Source organism: Silurus aristotelis (assembly GCF_946808225.1).
Source record: "Silurus aristotelis genome assembly, chromosome: 16".
Taxonomy (NCBI): Eukaryota; Metazoa; Chordata; class Actinopteri; order Siluriformes; family Siluridae; genus Silurus; species Silurus aristotelis.
In genome coordinates this window covers 4,617,160-4,634,526 of record NC_139589.1, presented here as the reverse complement: position 1 = coordinate 4,634,526, position 17,367 = coordinate 4,617,160, and positions in this window count along the sequence as shown.

Sequence of the window (17,367 nt, the reverse complement as noted above, 5' to 3'; positions counted from 1 at the left end):
CCTGTTTTGATTGTGTTGTATCAGAGGGAACGGGAAAAAATATTTATTATGAATTATTTATTTCAGAATAACAGCTTGAAAAAAAATGAATGGAACTGAAATAGTAAAAAAAAAAAAAAACATTTTGGATATAAAGTTCATGCTCATTTGCTGTGTGTTAAATATAATATTGTGAGTCTGGATTGCATTAAAATACTATTTAACAGTAGAGAGTTTGTGTAGAATAGGTTTAGTTACAATATTTAGTGGAATGTACAGTATCTCTGAAGGCAAATCATTTACACACTGATATTTTTTTGCACCACTCTGTTTGCCTCTAAGAAGGTCAAGCGGTTAAAAACATACCCACATAAAAACATATATAAAGTTCTATCTAAAAAAACAAAAAGAGTTGCTTTATTAACCAAATGCATGAATAATGATATATATAGATATTGACTTAATCAGATAATAATTATTTAATGAATATAAAAATTTGAATATACCAAATAATACCATACCATGTAATATAGAATTTTAAATAAACAAACAGAAGTATTCACCATTAGGCTAGAATTTTTGTTTAGCTACCCAGCAATTTATACTACATGGACAAAACATTTTGGAAACTTTACTTTTTTTTTTAGCCATATGTAGTTCCTCCCCAAACTGTTACCACAACATTTAGGTACACAATTGTATAAGATGTCTTTAAATGCTGTAGAATATAAATGTTCCTTTACTTGGACCAGAAGACTCAAACCTGTTTAAGTATGACAATGCTCTGCACAGTGGCAGCACCATGAAGATATGCTTTGCATGGGTTGGAGTGAAAGATCTTGAGTGGCCTGTGTCAGAGCAATGACTTCAATCTTATTGAACACCTTTGGGATGAATTGGATCACTGATTGCACTTCAGGCCTCCTCACATCACTTACATCAGTATCTACAGTACATGAGACAAACTCCTTTGTGGCTGAATGAGCAGGAATCTCTTCAACCGCACTCTAAAATCTAGTAGAACATGCATAACTTATGGTCAGGTGCCCAAAAACATTTTTACATACAGTGTATGTCAGTAGCGGGCCGTGCATTTGGTACCTGGGCTTTCAGTGGGGACTTACCTGACCTAATCCACCTCTTAATACCACCACTATCAGGTCGCAATTATATAATAACTCATATACAATATAACAACTCGTGGCACTACCGAGAAAGAGACATTTCGACATATAGAAGGTAAATACCATTAAAGCAAGCTCCAAACCTCTCCACTACAACCGCAACTGTGCCACCTAGGTACATCATCTGTATATCATCAATATTTGTTTAATAATATGACAAAAACATTAAATATTTAAATCAAATACAACCTACTCACCAGAGATGCAGACACATAATTTGCACCGCTCCTCAGAGGATGTAATCCAGTGGTACCGCTCGTAGGCACTGGTCTGGAAGTGGCGAACAAACCCTTTCCCGGGCTGAGATAAGCTAGCTAGCTTCATGGTTGGCCAACTTCCTCAAGATGTCTAGTTTTTCTTGAAAATGGATTTTTAAGAATGTCCGAGACCGAATCAACTTCTCTTCCTCCGTCAGCCATTGTGGGCATAAAAAGTCTAACCCTGATGTATTAATGTGTGCAGAGCTACACACGTGTTTTGCCAGTCGAACTTGGCTGTAACAGTTTCCCTCTGACCAACCAATCAGAGAACTCAAAAATGCTGACACTATTCTGGGCCAGCTAGCTGCCCTGTGAGGCGAATTTGAAATCTGATTGGTTAAAGAACTAGACCTATTGATAATAGAGACTAAGGTAAAAAGGCCAGCAGAACAGACTTTTGAAGGCCCTGGGCGAATTAGATTGACATGACAGCACATAGAGGCTGTAATCTGATTGGATGAAAAAATCTAACATCCACATATACGTACTGGAAGCAGTGCAGCCAAAAGAAACGCTACGAAATGAAGAGAATAAACTGTTGGGAATAAATTAATACAATTTAATGCAACAAATATTAGAATTTAGGTTGTAAATGTAGGTCAGTGCTTCTGATAGTGTTTAGTCCAGAAGAGAAGGCTTTGCTGGCCCTGAACGCCCACCACTGGTATATGTTTTGTACTGGAATCAATGCTAGCCTAACCTAAAGTTAGCAACAAAAAAAAAATTAGCTAGCTTAGGTAAATTTAGCCAGTTATTGTTCACAATTATCTAAGTTTAGCTCAAAGTGCTTTTCCTTAAATTAGATCAGAAAAGGCAAAAGAGATGCAGGAGAGATTTTGTTTACTCCAGCATACTAAAATTTATTATTATACTGAGGTTAGTCCACGTGCAAATCCTCGCTGCACTGCCAGAGACTTATCCATACAGTATTTCAGACACACATCCACAATTTACAGGATTAACTACACTCTGTATCATGAAAATAATTAATTTTGGATTATTCTTAACATTCGTTCTGCACTGATGAACTTAATTAGATTCCTAACATATAACTGGATGCTAAAACCCTTTGACTGATAAATATCATATGGTTAATGGATGAACGTGAGAAGAAAAGACCTTCAAGATTTGCACTTCGAGTTGTCTAAAGTCACTTTGATTCTTTTGAAGACTATTATTACTCGAGCGTTTTTCACCCCTGAAGTAGGTCATCACATCAGTATAAACCTCTCGCCTCTGTTAAGCTGAAGCGTGTGCTTTTGCGTGTGCAGATTTTTTTTTCTTTAGCCCTCCTTATCTACCTTTGATTGCTCACCACCTTTCCAAACAAACATTTGCTTTGTCCGTCACCCCCGGTAATAAATAACACCTGACAGCTGACACAAAGAGACAAAATTAGCAGGAAAGGAATGTAGGTCTTTTTCGTTGTCAGTCCACACAGCTTTGTGCTATAATGACAGTAATAGCCACGTTGCATCCTGTTCTGAGACCTTCTGGCTCTTTCAAAGGTGAACAGCTTTTAAGGTGTAATGGGAATGCAAATGGTCCATCCTTGCAGTGGAGAATAAGACATGCCTTTGGTCACCTTTAACCATCAGCTAGACGAAAGAACCAAAAAAACCCAAAGCCTGAAATGTGTACAGTAAGTAAATATAATATTGTTTATATATACTGAACAATTTGATATATGTTAGAGATGTGCATTTCCATAACTGAGGCCGATGACATACGTATCTCGATTCATAGCCAAAGATAAGATACATTAACGAAACATATAAAACACACGCATACATTTCACTCCTATTACGATGCAGTGCGATCCGATTTCGAGTTAATTCAACATAATGCAAATGAAAAAATATGATGCTATGCAATTCAGTATGTTACAGATAGTTCACTTTTATTTCTTTTGTCCAGACAGACAGCAAATTATCAATATACTTAAGTTCCTTCTGACTTCTAATACATGGCCCTTTCACAAACAAACATTTGTAGTAAAAAAAAAAAAAAAGAATTAAATAAAACCAGATGTTCTTTTCCGTTCTGGAAAAGGACATGCCTTGCCTCCGTAGTGTTGTGATATGTCATATTCACAGAGCAGCAGTGGTGCTGAGAGAACACACTTGAGAAACAGTTTAGCGAGGAGAAATCAATCTACATATAAAATATTGGTCACAAATTATTGGTCACCTTCTAAATAATAAAAGAACAGTGCATCTAATAATAATTATTAAATATGTAAATAATGTATAACAGCACTATATATATATATATATATGTAATGAATCTATATAAGTTCTTTAGATCTACCTGCCTGTACTTTCACAGGTATTGACAGAAACTGCTCAAACACCAGGATGTGCAGATGCATCTGAACTTACTGTGTGTTCCTGAAGCTATTTATACTCACAATTGCTGCTTTGCTGTTTGCAGACAGATCAGGAAGCTCATCCTTGATGGCTGTGTAGCTGCTTTAAAGGTATTTGCATTAACCCAAGAGTAAACCCCAAGTTATGTATAAATGCAGGAAGGTTGTCATTGTTAATGATACACTTTGGATTTGGAGGTTATGATTTTAAATCCCTGTACCTCCAATCTGCCACTGCTGGGCCCTTGAATAAGGCCCTTAACCCATAGCTGCTCAGTTAATTGTAAGCTGCTCACCATAAGGGATTCTGCCAAATGCCATAAATGTAAATGCAAAATGATTATCGTTAATGACGCTATGTTAAATGGGAATTACAAAGACAAACACAGTCACTCTGCATGCAATACATTAGAAATATACAGTACATGTTGTATCTTGAGAGAAAAAATCAGAGGCTCACTTGGCCAGTTTTACAACCCTAATGCTTATAGACTAGGATCCTGTTTCTGGACATAAAGACATAAAAAATAATTGAATTCATAACACTCTCATGCCATCATGGGCCACTTTATGAATTTAATTAGTATGTGGCACCAGTGGAACATACACAATAATGCAGATACAGGTCAAAAGCTCCAGTTAATGTTCACATTGAACACAAGAATGAGGGAAATATGCGACCTCAGATGTTCCTGTCAGGCTCTAGTGGGTTTTTTTCTTTTTAGAAACTATTCAGCTACAAGTCCAAGATCTATTCAGTCAGTAATTAGTCCCATTGTTGTATTCTAATAGAATTAGCCTCTGTCAGTTCTAGCTAGATTAAAATTAACACATTGGTTCTTGTTTTCTTTCAAGATGTCCAGAAGTGTAAACTTATTAATATTTTGAATATTACAAACATCAGATACCTTAAATTATCATTAAACCATCAAATCTCTGGCCCCCATTAGAAAAAAAAAACATGAAATAAATCTGGAAAAAGCTACATCCCTCTTTTTTTAACCTTTTACATTATGATATAGAAAAAAAGTTTGAAAAAAACATGAAAAATCAACATTAATGGATATTTTTGTAGTAGAATGTTTGGAGTGATGTGTTAGACCTGTTGACCTGGAGAATTTCTTAAACCTAGATTTTAGGAGAATTTTTGTTCTGATGTTTTAGCCAAGCCTCTGAAAATAACATGGTGTTAAAATCTTATTTTTTTGATCTGGATTCTATATTTGATACACCAGATGTTATCCCAATCACAGTATGCTTGACATACACAGAAAAAGCTAACATCCTCAATCAGGTTTGCCAGGTTTAGCTACAAAAACGTAAAATAAAAAATAGTCCTTGGAAGGTGAAGGCAAATCTTTCCTTTAAGCTCAGTCTTCATGTGAGCAGTTTTAAGACTATTTCAATTTAGACTAATTTCTCTGACAATGGCAAGATTTATATTTACTGTCCAGTTAAGGTTCATAGAGCAAACATGGGGCAGTATAACTCTGGCCCCAATGGACCTCTTAGTGCTTGTTGCTGTTTGACCAATAGGTGCATTAATAACTTAATAACATTGGCTTATATTATTCAAATGCCAACATTTTATAATAATTGTTGGACATTTAAAATAGATGATAAGTATTTAAGTAGAAATCAAATTGTATATGAAGTTGTAAAAAAAATACTATAATACAAATTAACATTTGTTAAATGGCTTATAATACAGTGTCTGATTTGACCCTCTAGACAACTTCACCTCTAAATGCATAAAGCATTGAAAAGTTAACAACTTTAAATGAATCCGAAACCATGACTGAATAATCTGCTGTTTTTGCACCACACTTTCCAATGACAGCTGGATCATTTATGGAGAACTCAATTATTTAGCACTTTCATGCATTATTTATTATCTGATTTATTAATTACGTTTTATCTTACAATGCGTATATCCAGTTTGCATAACATATTGTTTTGCACCGGGGAACTAAAAGTGCCAAACAAGATTTCTTGCATCAGATACGACACAAGGGACATCAGATGGCCATCAAAATATAACTAGCTATTGTCATGGATGTTAATTTGATGGCACTAATCGCTCACAGAGCTGTTTGTTTTCCCTTAAAATAGCTCATATAATCTAATCCCAGTGCATTATGAGCATCTTTATAGCTAGTTGGTAAATGATTCTGCAGCATTTTTTTAGGTAAGTTCATTAGAGAGAATTTTAGGACTGCTAGGATAATGAAGTATAAATAGTGTAGCCAGAGGTGTTAATTCATTGCATTGAACAACAAAGAAACATTCTACCAGCATGCACATTTGAAACTAGTAATAGTGTGAAAAGGCTTCAGGTATTTATTTATTTGCACAAAGTTTTTAAAACCCGATGTGTAACGATGTACTTGCTATTTACTGTGTGAAATGCCCAATAATTATGAATTGTATATAAATGTGTATAATACAGTATGTCCTTCCCTAACTGCACCCGAGGAACTCTCTCTTTACAAGCAAATCCAAATTACATTTAATAAAAAGATGATACTCAGAGTATATTTTGCGTAATTTTTCCAGGAACCGACTGATGACCATTTAGCTTTCTGTATAGCCAAAGGTAATAGCTGTAAGTATTTCTTCACGCCCCCATTTTAAAGCAATATAAAGAAAAAAATCAATAGCTTTCATGTTGGAAAAAAACAGCAATACGTTTTAGCATTCTTTTTCTTTGTTGACACTATAATTGGTAAAATAATACCATCAGATACACCTCGTAATTTCTTCTCAGCCCAGTATAATTACCGCAACCCTCTTTGTTCCATGTATACAATACAGATCTCAGAAAAAAGAAAGAAAGAAAGAAAGAAAGAAAGAAAGAAAGAAAGAAAGAAAGAAAGAAAGAAAGAAAGAAAGAAAGAAAGAAAGAAATGCAATGAGCTTTCCAACAAATTTTCTTCATAACGAGTCTATAACAAAACAAAAAAATTTACAAAATAACAAAATAATCAAACTTGGTAAAATACACACTGTGGACACCTGACCATCACACTCATATAGGGTTGCTCCCCAAACTGCTGTCACAAGCACTCTTCCAGCATGACAATGCACAAAACAAGCTCCATATGCACATGTTTTGTCAAGGCTGGAGTAGAAGAGCTTGACCCCGATCAGATCTCCACTGAACACCTTTGGGAAGAACTGGAACTGGCACCTCCTTACCCAACATCAGTTCCTGTCTTCACTAATGCTCTTGTAGGTGAATGAACACAAATTTCCATAGCCATGCTCCAAAATTTATTGCAAAGCCTTCCCAGAAGAATAGAGTTTATTATAAAGAAAAAAAAACAAAGATCAATTTCAATCAGTGTTAATGGATTAAATAGAACCAAAATGGCAAATATATATATTTCAAATTTAAAGAAATCAATATTGTGGTTGTTCTGGCTTTCCCTGAAGTACTGCTATCAGGAACAAAAACTATATACCTCCCCAGTAGACCAGAATATATTTGACAACACCATTTTCCCAGAGTTATGTACTGCCAGGAGCGTTTACTTCACACAGGAATATTACACTCCTTATTTATTTTCACAAAGAAGAAGGAAAAGAAATTATTAGCAACTTCTCGGTTTGAGATACTTACATAAAACTGGCATGATGTGTTAAAATAACATTCAGCTACTTTAATGCTTTAAGCTGTATATATATATATTACTGGAGTGTTGGATATCATTTATGGATAGAAGCCTTGGAGTTGAGGAAAATCATTAATCCTTATTTTGGCAAACTGTAATAACTCAGAATTTCTAGATATGATTAGATATCATATCATTGTTTTGACAATAAATCATTGTTTTCAGAAAATAACTCATTATTTTGTCTTAAGAACTAAGTAATGCAAATGATGCATCCACATGACATAAAGGCATTCTGACCATTCTGCAATCCTGGTGCCAATACACAGCAAACTATGATGCCCTGTGTGTTCTGGCACCTTTCTATCACAACCAACAAACATTTTGTGACCAGACAGACTAGCCTTAACTCCCCAATAATGTCTCTAGGTTATGTATGTAACCCTGGTTCCCTGAAAGAATGAGACTCTGCATCAACAATGCTTTGTGAATGCTTCAGGACCACACTCTGGTCTTTTTAGGAACATGATCTGTAATTTACATTTACATTTACATTTGCGGCATTCAGCAGACGCCCTTATCCTGAGCGACGTACAAAAGTGCTTTGAGTCTCTAGCAATGAATAAATCTACACTGGTACGCAAGATTACAAACTTAATATAAATATAACTCTTGAATTATAAACTTGGAAAGTGCTAATTTAAGTATTTCAGGAAGAGGTAGGTCTTCAACCATCGCTGGAAGATAGCTGTACGGACATCTAGGGGAAGTTCATTTCACCACCTTGGTGCCAGAACAGAGAAGAGCCTTGAAGTATACTTACCTTACATTCTGAGAAAAGGTGATACCAATCGAGCAGTGCTGGAGGATCTCAGACAGCGTGGTGCAGTGTGAGATGTGATGATGGTGTCTGAGGTAAGATGGTGCTGGTCCATTTTTGGCCTTGTAGGCAAGCATCAGTGTTTTGAATCTGATACATGCAGCTACTGGAAGCCAGTGAAGGGAGCGCAGCAGTGGGGTGGGGTGGGAGAACTTGGGCAGATTGAATGGGGATTTTGGGGTGTGCTTGTGAAGATTTGTGTTCATTCAGCCACAAAGATATAGTAAAGTCAAGCACTGATGTAGGTGAGATGAGGAGGCCTGAGGTGTAGTCAGCGTTCACATTCATCCCAAAAGGTGTTCAAAAGTGTTGAGGTCAGAGCTCTATAGCAAGAGATCTTTCTCTCCAACCCATGCAAACTATATCTTTATTGTGTTTACTTTATGCGCAGGGATCTTATCATGCTGGAACAGGTTTGCATCTCCTAGTTTAACTGAAGGGAACATAAAATGCAACATACAAAGACATTCTATTCTATCTTTATAGTGTATTTTAATCATCTATAAAATATTTGCAAAGTTTTGTAACATTTAAGTTGTGAATTGAAACTTTAGTATGAATTGCATTATTTGTCCTTATTTCTTGTGTCATACAATACAAGGACAGGTGGATGCAAATGTAGTAACAGTTTTAATAAGAGGGCAGACAAAACCAAAAACGAGTTCAGTCTAGACTTGGGCAAATGGGATCAAAACAAGAATAGAAATAGTTCAGGCTTGGTAAACGTCAAAGAACCAAGCCGAGAGTGTAGTGTGCATGCCTAGTGTGTGAGGGTGTATGTCTAACTGAGCACACCTGTGCACAATCAACAGCAGGGGAACTGAGAGTAGGAATGTGTAGTTGTGAGCTGAGAGATGGAGTCTGTGGCAGCCATGTGTGGTTACTGGTAAGTGCAGAATCTTCCTGGCTGAGATCTGACATCTTACACTTCACAAATTCAAGCAGTGCTGGGCCATGCATTTTACACCCAGGCCTTCCCCTGAATCAATCCACCTCTTAATATCCTCATTATGACACCATGGAAATAGTATCTATATCCATATATTTATATATATATATATATATATATATATATATATATATATATATATATATATATATATATATATATATATATATTACAGTACAGACCAAAAGTTTATATATATTATATATACAGTACAGACCAAAAGTTTATATATATTATATATACAGTACAGACCAAAAGTTTGGACACACAAAAGTGTGAAACAACTGAAAATATGTCATATTGTAGGTTCTTCAAAGTAGCCACCTTTTGCATAGATTACTATTTTGCACACTTTTGGCATTCTCTTGATGCCTACATTGAAGAACCTACAATATGACATATTTTCAGTTGTTTCACACTTTTTTGTTATGTATATAATTCCACATGTGTTATTTCATAGTTTTGATGCCTTCAGTGTGAATCTACAATTTTCATAGTCATGAAAATAAAGAAAACTCTTTGAATGAGAAGGTGTGTCCAAACTTTTGGTCTGTACTGTATGTATATATATATATATCACTGCAGTCACAGCTGTGCTACCAGCATACATCTTCTCTAACAGAAGGCCCCATAAAATGTGCAAAGTCTACAGGAAAGAAAAAGCAAAAGTATTCATGGTTCATGAAAAAGCTTAACAACTGTTTTGAACTGTTTGTTTGAACCTTTCATCAAATTGTTCTTAAAAAGTCCATATTTTAAATGTCCTTGTAGGAAAACCTGTTATCAGATTCATTTCTTCTCCTCTGTCAACCAGTGGAATTGTGGAATAAAAAAGAAGCTGACTGGCTCTATGACAGAATACTGCCACTGTATTTAAGTATGTTGATTTTAATTTAGTTTGTTTTAGACTGGATTGTTAAAAATAAAATCAAAATTAGAACTCTGAGCCTGCAGTAAGCTGAAATACTTTGCTGTGCCTCTTGTAAAACTTGCCAAAGATGTTCTTCACTAGTTGAAGATTTTTTTCTGACCAGTTTATCCTGGAGCAGTTCAATAGGATTCAGGTGCAGTTACTGGGCAGACCAATTCCATCATAGATAACACTACAGTCGACTGTTTGCTCTCTACATATCACTTACAGAGCTTTAATGTACACTTTGGGTTAATTGTCTTGCTGTATGTTGACATCGGTTCCAATGAGCTGCTGTCCAGATAGAATTGTTTAGCGGTGAAGTATGGAATGGTGGCCATGTTGATTCAGTATTCCTTTCACTCAGAATAAGTCTCCAACCTTCCCTGCTCCAAAACAACCCCAAACCATGAAGCTTCCACCTCATTGCCAGGAATGCCACAGAACTTTCTTCCAGTCATTTACTGTCCAATTCCTCTGTGTTTTTGCTTTTACCTCGTTTGATGCATATAAACAAAAGGAGCATGTATCTACCCCAAAAACCTTAAAAACCACTGACAGCCACTGTATCATTCTTAATGTTAACTTTAAGAAATGAAATCCTGATGAACAGATTGGCCTGCAAAAAACCACAAGAATCAGATATATAATCTTATGCATGTATTTTTATCCTGCCAAAAATCCTCACATGTACGTGCCAACTTTCTGAATTTTCACAATATTTTTTAGTAAAACTATAATGAAATACCGCAATATTTTTCCAGCCGCATTTGCATAATTTTCATAAAGAAATTTGCATTAATCGTCATGCTACATCATGTTCTATATAAATTTGTATAAAAACAGCAGGATAATGGCTGTAATAAAGCATAGTGAAGGAAATCAAATTAAGAAGTTGGTGACACTTGTTTAGAGAGACAGGTTTAAATTAGCATTTTCATGCAGACCTCAGTTTTTATCACACTAGCAGTTTACTAAAGATGGTGTTCCTAAATATCTTAATTACTTCCTTTTTGTCTATTGCAGTGTCCTTCACTAGCTATTAAATCAGACAGCCTGTGTTGTCCACAGAGACTCCTTAGTCTGGATGTAACCAGTTTTAGCTTTGAGAGTGACCTTTCCATGCTGCCCATTGCAATTTTTTCACCTCAGATTTAAATATTATCAGGGAAAAAAACTCTATTTCTTAGAATACTAGGCACTCTTGGCAGGGAATGTATGTGCTTAGTGATTTTTTCTGAACTCCCAGGGCAGCTGTAACATGACTTTCATAAAAACTCAAAAGAGGAAGCAGAGACATGGCAGAACCTCTCCATCTGGATGGAGCTGCTCTTAAAATTTGTCTCTCTCTCTCTCTCTTTCTCTCTCTCTCTCTCTCTCTCTCTCTCTCTCTCTCTCTCTCTCTATCTCTCTCTCTCTCTCTCTCTCTCTCGCTCTCTCTACCAAAATCCCCCATGAAGCTTTTTGGAATCTCAAAAAGGTTATGTAGCTTCCAAAGAAGGTGACTCAGAATCTCCAGCTGCTAATGTAGGGCAGAGCAGGAACATTCCAGGAATTGTTCTTTCTTATTTATTTTCATGATTTATAAGACTTTGTATTGTAGGACCACCAAATTTCAGTCCACTAAGCATTTTCTACCACTCTAAATAAAGCATGATTGTTTTTTTTTTAAACAACAATTTCACCATGAATATTACAAAACAAACATCTAAATTAACACTTTATAGCAATCTCTGCTCTCTAGACTCATCATGGCTAATAAAAATAGCAAGCAAAATCTTGGAATTTTTTTGATATATCAGGTAAAAGACACAAGGTCATCTTGAGGACAAACCCACAATGTTCTGTATCTGTTTATTGACCCAAACATCTATATATGCATCTGGGTTTAATCTAGATGTGGCTGCAGTCTGTTATATTGTGTAAGCACTGACTCTGCAAGACCTCTAAAGGTGTTCTGTGATATCCTGTGCCAAGACATTAGCAGCAGATACTTTAAGTCCCATAAGTGGCATATGTGTTTGTCCAGGACATCCCACGGGTGCTTGAGAGTTTTCCAATGGTTCTTATACCTTCATGAACAATTTTTTCAGTGTGGATGTGCAGGATGCATTAACATGCTGAAAGAGGCCACCAGCATAGCATTAGAGAATATATTTGCAATGAAGGGGTGTATTACAGCTGTAACAGTGTAGGAAGTAGTACAGTAGGTGGTAGGTAATACATGTCATTGTTTCATCCACATGAAACCCTGCCAGGACCCATGGTTTCTCAGCTGAATATTGCCAAGAGCATCACACTGCCTGCTCTGATTAGTCTTCTTCTATAGCCATCTCTTCCTCAGGTACACACACACACACACACACACACACACACACACACACACACACACACACACACACACACACACACACACACACACACATGATTCTACCACTCTGACTGGTCTTTGGGTACTCAGCTCTGTGCATTTTAACACTTTAAACCTTTTCTACAGTTTTAGTTCAAGTAGCTTTTTTTGTGTTAATGAACCTGAATCTGTCCTTATTTTCCCCCTGTGACTGTTACTGCACTGAGCAGCTGATCATATAAAGTCAACAAATACACTACTGCAATTTCACTTTGTCACTATGCATCTTTGCACCATCCATAACTTATGTTTATCATTGCACTACCGTATATTTCCCCCATATGTATTCTGTATATACAGTATCAAATCCAATTTATAATTTATTTGTCACATACACATACATACAGAGTACGACATGAAGTGAAATGTTTTTATACGACTGTCCAACATTTAAACATGAAAATGAAATTTCATGCAGACCTGGGAGTTATTTTAGACAGCAACTTATCTTTTAAAAATCACATCAATCAAGTTACAAAAACAGCCTTCTTTCACCTTAGAAATATTTCTAAGCTAAGAAATATGTTATCTATATCTGATGCAGAGAAGCTCGTCCATGCGTTTATGACCTCTAGAATAGACTACTGTAATGCATTACTAGGTGGATGTCCTGCATCATTAATAAACAAGCTTCAGTTAGTTCAGAATGCCGCAGCAAGAGTTCTTACTAGGTCAAGAAAATACGATCATATAACCCCAATCTTATCGTCCCTACATTGGCTTCCTATTAAGTTTCGAATAGACTACAAACTACTGCTACTCACTTATAAAGCACTAAATGGTTTGGCTCCCATGTATCTATCCAGTCTCTTAACACGCTACAATCCGTCACGCTCCCTGAGATCTCAAAACTCTGGGCTTCTAGTAGTTCCTAGAATAGCAAAGTCCACTAAAGGCGGTAGAGCATTTTCACATTTAGCTCCTAAACTCTGGAATAGTCTTCCTGACAGTGTTCGGGGTTCAGATACACTCTCCCAGTTTAAGTGCAGATTAAAAACATATCTTTTTAGCAAAGCCTACACATAACACACATCACACACATCACATCACAACCTTGTGCTCCAGAACATCTGATCACATGCACATTATCAACTTGTGCTGTTAATATCATGAACAGCAGCTACGCTAATTCCTCTCCACTGCTTCTCTTTCTCTCCCCATCCCGAGGCTTCCTGAGGTTTGGCCAGCTCCAGTCACGTCCCACCTCGTGAAGATTATGGACCTATGGATGATCATGGAGAAGTAGATGCCGAGTGTTTAAAGGCCCTGGCATGGAGAAGCTGATGCTGGATCTATGATGATCACAAATTGTTCTGTATTGTTGAAAGATTTATGACCAAACTTTTGATGTCACCCATATGAGGATGGGTTCCCCTTTGAGTCTGGTTCCTCTCAAGGTTTCTTCCTCATATCATCTAAGGGAGTTTTTCCTTGCCACTGTCGCCACGGCTGCTCATCAGGGACAAACGCACACCATTCACCTTCACTGTTGTTTTCTGTAAAGCTGCTTTGAGACAATGTCTGTTGTGAAAAGCGCTATACAAATAAACTTGACTTGACTTGACTTGACTTGGATGACTCCTCGGCCATGCGGCAGGAAGGCCCTGACTCCTACAAGCCGATGGTGATGGCGGCAAAGTCAGCCGCCCGAAAGAACCTGAGGCATCGGAGCACTGCGAGAACGCTTTGCTTCTTCTCCGGCTTCAGCCACTCCTCACCTTCTTTCCCGGGCACTAGAACATTATTCCCTTTCCTTTTTACCCTCACTTCTGGTCCAGAATAAAGACACTTTAACCCCAATTTAAGGATATCATGTTATTTGAGCATGTAATCTTCTTGACACATCTTATCCTCTGCACAGTATTTGAACAGTTATACTGTATATTACTATATATACCATATCTTATTATCTATTGCATTTTCTGTAAATGAATCACTCTCACTCCTGTACATATAAACCCATAATCTTTTTTTAACCTATTGCTATTTGTTGTGAATAGGACACTTATGCACTTCTGGTTTGATGCTGATTGCATTTCATTGGCTCTGTACATCTAACTTTGCACAATGACAAAGTTTAATCGAATCTAAAGAGATCGCCACTACAACGCAAGACTAGGTATTTTGGAGTTGGTCTGACACAGTCGTCTATCCATCACAATCTGGCCCTTGTTAAAGTCACTCAGATCCTAATGCTTTCCAATTTTTCCTGCTTTGAATACATTAACTTCGCCCTGACTGCTCATTTGATGCTTTTTATACCCCACCCTTTGACTGCTGCCACATTAACGATATAACTAATGCTAAACAACATTCATTCATTCATTCATTGTCTCCCGCTTATCCGTAATTCGGGTCGCGGGGGCAGCAGTTTAAGCAGGCCCCCGCCTTCGACTGCTGCCCAATCCTCACAGCACCGTCCCTTACAGTCCCTCCTGCAGGTGGTGAGCCCACGGGAAGGCTAAACAACATGTATCATTTAAATCAATACTAACACAGCAAATATATTACACGTCAAAAAATGTGGCTTTTGATTTTCCTGCAAGACTCATATAATTGAATACATTGCTTTTATTTTGTCTATAAAAGAACAGTGTCCTGGACATTTTTGTTGTGTCTTTTGGGACCCTGGTCCTCAATGCTTCTGTTCTTAACCATTTGCAACCTTTTTAAAAATGAAAACAATCAAAAAAGTTCTAGTCGTCTAGTTCTTTATGATCCGTGCAGGAAATATTGCAACGTTCCTCTTTTCTTACCTATATCAGCTATTCTACACTTACATTCATTCAGTTTGGCTGTTAGTACTATTTCTGATTTAGAATAAATTATACAGCTAAAGCAATGCATGCTGTCATTTTATGCCCCTGAAGGAGTCTCAATTTATCACTGTTCCTAGAATGAGTTACCAATAGAAGTTGGCGCAGGCCAACATTGTTGCATGTTCTGGCAATTAATAATATTTTTCTTCACATTCATGATATTCATGATATTCTGCTTCCAAACCTTTCCCCAGAATATTAAATAGCTTGCCATGGCATTTTTTTAGGATGCCATTAAATATAAAGAAAAGGGCTCACCAGCTCCTGACTGCAATGATTATGAAAACCCTGCATGAAAGAGATTTGCATATTGTAACATGATAGGCTGTTTTATGTTATGATGCAATAACATGCAATAACACATGTAGTAAAAGAAAAGATTTTAACTTTAATGGCTTTAGTGTTTGATGTCTTGAATAGAAGAGTACGATAATGAAATAAATGTATGTTAAATTATTTTGCATGTTTTAAAAAGTAAAAAACAAAACAAAACAGAAAATCCCACTAGCTTTCGAATATCTTTCTTTTTCAGTTCATCTTTCTTTGTTTATTTTTTCCTTTCAATTTCTATTTTTTCTTCTAAGCCAGTTTCCAGTTCTATGGCTTATTATTTTTCTTTTGCACTCTCCACATTTTGTTTTCTTTTTATCACCCCAATTACGCATTCATTTTAATAAGCTTGAATTATAAAAAGGCAAGTTGAATAGCTAGTCGTTTAATACCTATCATGTGAAGTGCGTTACTGATCCTAAGCATGTCATTTGATCTGTAAGTTTGTGGTCGATTAGTTTTTATGATCGAAACTTGTTCTGAACTGCACTCCCTGTCTGTCTCTCACCCCTTTTCTTCCACCCAGCTAGCTGCTTCCTTTGTTACCTTTTTTTTTCTTTTCTCATTATTTTGGGCATCCTGCTGTCATACTCTTTGTCAAATTAAAATTAGAGAGTGGCTGCTATTCTGCTTTTTGTTGACTTGTTTGTGTGGAAGCATCACATCAAGCGATTTCATATTCAATAGAGAAAAAGTTGCTAGTAACAACAGCACTTTGTAAAAACTAGCAAACCTTGCTAACAACTCAATCTTGGGGTTAGGCTAGTTTCACAGAATGGGTGCATTTTATAGCAACACATTTTGGTAAGGAGTGTGTGTGTGTGTGTGTGTGTGTGTGTGTGTGTGTGTGTGTGTGTGTGTGTGTTTTTACTATTATTATTTTACCTCAGTCTACAGTATCTTTAGCATTGGTTAGTTGATAAAACAGTTTTTCAACATAATAACGCCTCCAAACACACTGCCAAGATGACAACTGCCTTGCTGAGGAAGCTGAAGGTGATGGTGTGTCCAAATATGTCTCCAGATCTGAACCCTATTGAGCACCTGTGGGGAATCCTCAAGCTGAAGGTGGAGTAGCGCAATGTGTCAAACATCCAGCAGCTCAGTGATGTCATTATAGAGGAGTGGAAGAGGATCCCAGCAACAACCTGTGCAGCTCTGGTGAATTCCATGCCCAGGAGGATTAATGCAGTGCTGGATAACAATGGTGCTCACACAAAATATTTACACTTTGTACGCAGTTTTGACATGTTCACTTAGGGTGTACTCACTTTTGTTGCCAGATATTTTGACAATAATGGCTGTATTTTTAGTTCTTTTCAGAGGACAGTAAATATGTACTACTATACAAGATGCACATTGACTTCTCTAAAAATATATCCAAGTTTCATTTCTACAGTATTGTCCATTTAGAAAATATACTAAAATAGTTGCTGAAATTTGTGGGGTGTACTCACTTTTGTAAGATAATGTATATACTATATTTGCCTTGTTGATGAGAGCGGTCAGTGGACATTGCATAGACTGCTTTCAGGTGACCGGAAGGCAGTGAGAAGATAAATTAATCACTTTTTTCATCCATGGTGAGCCAGATAGCATCTCAGGATGTGCAAGCCAAGTGTATGGGCTACAAGGCCAGGCGAGGTTCAAGGCGGGACAGGAAA